General features: G+C 47.8%; 1 long non-coding RNA gene across 1 annotated transcript in view; it reads left to right on the forward strand.

The window, feature by feature from the left end:
* The first annotated feature begins 2121 nt into the window (after positions 1 to 2121).
* LOC148130262 (uncharacterized) overlaps positions 2122 to 4157 on the forward strand; it is a 6128-nt gene continuing 4092 nt past the window's right edge. The window contains exons 1-3 of the long non-coding RNA XR_015750229.1: positions 2122 to 2195; positions 2292 to 2354; positions 4083 to 4118. This is a non-coding gene — a long non-coding RNA (uncharacterized LOC148130262). The remainder of the gene's footprint in view (positions 2196 to 2291; positions 2355 to 4082; positions 4119 to 4157) is intronic.

Consider the following 4157-nt stretch of genomic DNA (forward strand, 5'->3'; position numbering starts at 1 on the left):
AGGAGAGGAGAGAAGGAGAATGGGGAGGAGAGAGAGAGAAGGAGAATGGGAGGGAGAGGGAGAGAGAGAAGGAGAATGGGGAGGAGAGGAGAGAAGGAATGGGGGAGAAGAGAAGGAATGGGAGAGGAGAATGGGGAGATGAAGAAGAAGGAGAATGGGGAGGAGAGGAGAGAAGGAGAAGGGGAGAGGGAGAGAAATGGGGAGGAGAGAGAGAAGGAGAATGGGAGAGAAGAGAGAAGGAGAATGGGGGGAGAAGGGGAGGAAGATTTGATTTGAACACTAACCCATAGGAAGAGAATATCTGTCACTTGGGGTTGAACCATGGAGTCCCTGGCGCTCTCTGAGCTGCTGTTTTGTCACCCAACTAGGGGACATCATCAGTGCTAAAAGGGAGTGGGGTTTGTGGAGAGAAGGAGGAGAAAGAGGAAGAAGAGAAGCAAGAGGAGGATATGGACTGTGAGATCCTTGGTGCTCTCAGAGCTTGGGTTTTGTTTTGTTTTTGGCAGACGTTTCATGGCCCAAGTAGGGAACAATATCAGTGCTAGAAGGGAGTGGAATTTATGGAGGGGAGGGGAAGGGGAAGGGGGAAGAGGAGGAGGGGGAGGAGGAGGAAGAAAGAGGAGAAAAATTGTGGGGTCTCTTACAGAAGTTTCATAACCCAACTAGGTAGCATCATCAGTGCTACAAGGAAGTAGAGTTTGCTGTGTTTACATAACAAGCTTATATACAACGACCCAGAAACATTCCTAGTCCTACCAACACTTACAGGGCAGTGTGTGTGTGTGTTTGTGTGTACACTTGTATATAAAAAGAGGACAAAGCACGCTCCCTTCTAGCACTGATGATGTTACCTAGTTTGGTCATGAAATGTCTGCAAGGAAACCACCCAGCTCAGAGAGCACCAAGGAAGCCACAATCCTCCTCCTCCTCCTCCTCCTCCTCCTCCTCCTCCTCCTCCTCCCTTCTAGCACTGATGATGTTACCTAGTTTGGTCATGAAATGTCTGCAAGGAAACCACCCAGCTCAGAGAGCACCAAGGACCCATAGAAGACAAAGCCAGGGAGGGAAGAAATGTGGATGGATGAGTATGTGGAACAAAATATTAATTTGCAAAAGATGACAGGCTCTGGAAAGTGGAGGACACCAGAGGTCCCAGGAATCCCTGAAGTAGCATAAGGGGGACTGAAACAGATCTATTTGGTGAAATTACAAAATGAGGAACAATTTGTCTTGGCTGCAAAAAAGAGAAAAGGAAAGAAAGAAAGAAATTAATCATCCCCATCTTTTTGCAGCCAAAAGGGGAAATTTTAGTTTGCATGAATCAGAAATCACCTAATGATGCTCTTCCAAAGAAGAGGACATGTTCTGGTATGACAGTTTTGATTGATTAATAGATCATTAAATAAGTATCGATTCATAGTGACAACCCAGAAAGGAGCTGTCCCCATCCTGGCCCTTTTGGTGTTCCTATGATATGTCCATTGTACTGTAATATAGATTAGTCTCTCTTCTCTTCTCTTCTCTTCTCTTCTCTTCTCTTCTCTTCTCTTCTCTTCTCTTCTCTTCTCTTCTCTTCTCTTCTCTTCCCTTCCCTTCCCTTCCCTTCCTTTCCCTTCCTTTCTATTCCCTATTCTATTTTCCATTCTATTCCATTCCATTCTCTTCTCTCTTCTCTTCTTTCTTCTCTTTTCTTTTCTTCTCTTCTCTTCTCTTCTCTCTTCTCTTCTCTCTTCTCTTCTCTTCTCTTCTCTCTTCTCTCTTCTCTCCTCTCTTCTCTCTTCTCTTCTCTTCTTTCTCTTCTCTTTCTCTCTTCTCTTCTCTCTTCTCTTCTCTCTTCTCTTCTCTCTTCTCTTCTCTTCTCTTCTCTTCTCTTCTCTCTTCTCTTCTCTTCTCTTCTCTTCTCTCTTCTCTCTTCTCTCCTCTCCCCTCCACTCCCCTCCACTCTTCCCCACTCTCCTTCCCTCTCTCCTCTCCTCTCTTCCCCATTCTCCTTCCCTCTCTCCTCTCTTTCCCCGTTCTCCTTCCCTCTCTCTTGGAACTGTAGAGTTGGTGGTGGAAGGCCTATAAAAAGGAGACTGTAGGCCAAGATGTTTAAACTGAACTGAGCTTCTTCTCGCCGGCAGGACGAAGAGCCGCGTCTCCACCCCGAAAGCATCCTCCGAGTTCGAAGGAAGGTGGAGAATTTGCCCCCACCCGTAAGAATTCCCTCTTCCTCTTCCTCTCCGCCTTCCAGAAATCCTACATTTGCTTTTACCACCGTTCTGCCTTGTGTTCTTGTTGTGCTTGTACAGGTCCACTCTCCAGGGGCTCTTGAAGTCGGGGAACCCCAAGTAGGACACTGGTGGAATTATGGGGTGAGTATGAAGCAGGACGGTGTCTCTCTACAGAGGTTAGAGGATTGAAGCTGAGCCCCAACCTGCCTTCTTACGACATTGCATTGGTCCAGGGGTGGGATTCAATTATTTTTAAACAACCGGTTCTGTGGGCGTGGCTTAGTTGGTGGGCGTGGCTCAGTGGTCATGTGATTGGCTGGATGTGACCACCTCAATATCACTCACATCGAGGCACGCATCTCCTCCCCTGGCCTCTCGTGACTGTGGGGATGCTGCAACAGTCGTAAGGGTGAAAAATGGTCATAAGTCACTTTAATTATAACTTTGAATGGTCCCTCCACACAAGCAAAGTACCAGCAAAGGAAGAAAAAAAAAACTCCAGAGAAGTTCCAGAAACAGGAAGTCCAGTCCTGCCAAGAATGGAATAAGGGTTAACGGAGAGGCAGTTTCTGTAAGCAACACCAGAATGTTTCCTTCCTGCCTTCTTTACAGGATTAGCCCAGTAATTTCTTCTAACAACTGGTTCTTCGAACTGCTTAGAATGTTAACAACCGGTTCTAGAGAATAGGTGAGAACTGGGAGAATCCCACCCCTGCATTGGTCCGTCAAGGCTGGGGCTAGACCTGGTCTGTTAAATGTCTATACTGGGGTGTCAAACTAAAGGGTGCTTAGATGTGGCCTGGGAGCCCCCTTAGAAACAGCAAAGGATCAGCCTGCAGTGCCTCTGCCAGCCAAAAATGGGCCAGGGCAGAGGTGGCATTCAGCCGGTTCTGACAGGTTCTGGAGAACCGGTAGCGGAAATGTTGAGTAGTTCGGAGAACCGGCCAATCCCACCTCTGACTGGCCCTGCCAACCCCATCTATTCTTCACCTCCCATTGAGTCCCAGCTGATCGGCTGGGTCTTCTTTGGTTGCCCTGCCCAGGAGAACGGAGCTGGAAAGCAGGTTAGAGGGTTGAGGAGGGAAGGGGGGATTTTGCAGTTATCTTCTGCCACGCCCACCAAGCAAGCCACACCCACAGAACTGGTAGGTAAAAAAAACTGGAATACCACCACTGGCCCCGGGGTGCTGAGCATCCAAGAGAGGGACAGGAAAGGAGAAAGGAGAAAGAGGAAAGAGGAAGAAAAAGAAGGGAAGATGGGAGGAGAGCAAGGGAGGAAAAAGAAGGAAAGAGGGGAAGGAAGAAGAAAAGAGAAGGATTAGGGAAGGAAAAAGAAGAAAAGGGAGAGATGGAGGGAGGGAGGGAGGGAGGGAGGGAGGGAGCAAGGAAGGAAGGAAGGAAGGAAGGAAGGAAGGAAGGAAGGAAGGAAGGAAGGAAGGAAGGAAGGAAGGAAGGAAGATTGGAGGGGTAAGGAAGGAAGGAAGGACCGGGAAGGAAGAACAGGGAAGGAAGGAAAGAAGGACAGGCAAGATAGGAAGGAAGGAAGGAAGGAAGGAAGGAAGGAAGGAAGGAAGGAAGGAAGGAAGGAAGGAAGGAAGGAAGGAAGGAGACTATAATGAAAAGGAGGGAGGGTCTGAGGGAAGTATTTCCTTGGCCACCACAGGTACCCCCAAAACAAGGGATGTCCAACTTGGGACCTCGGGGACTTGAAGTCCACAAGTCTTAAAAGTAACCAAGTTTGGGTGGCCCTCGACCAAACTGACAAGCCTGCTATGGAATTTGATTGCTAATGCGTTCTTCCTCCTACAGATAATTTCATCATTTATTTAGTCGCTGACTCACTTGTTCATTTATTCATTTTTCTTTCAGCCTTATCCTGGAGCTCAAGGAGCAAAGAGGATTAAGGTAAATACTTAGTAGACATGAAAAACGCAGCATTCCCTT

The sequence above is a fragment of the Notechis scutatus genome, chromosome 6 (assembly GCF_049901735.1).
Source record: "Notechis scutatus isolate UNSWTSFEM ecotype Mainland chromosome 6, rNotScu1.2, whole genome shotgun sequence".
NCBI lineage: Eukaryota > Metazoa > Chordata > Lepidosauria > Squamata > Elapidae > Notechis > Notechis scutatus.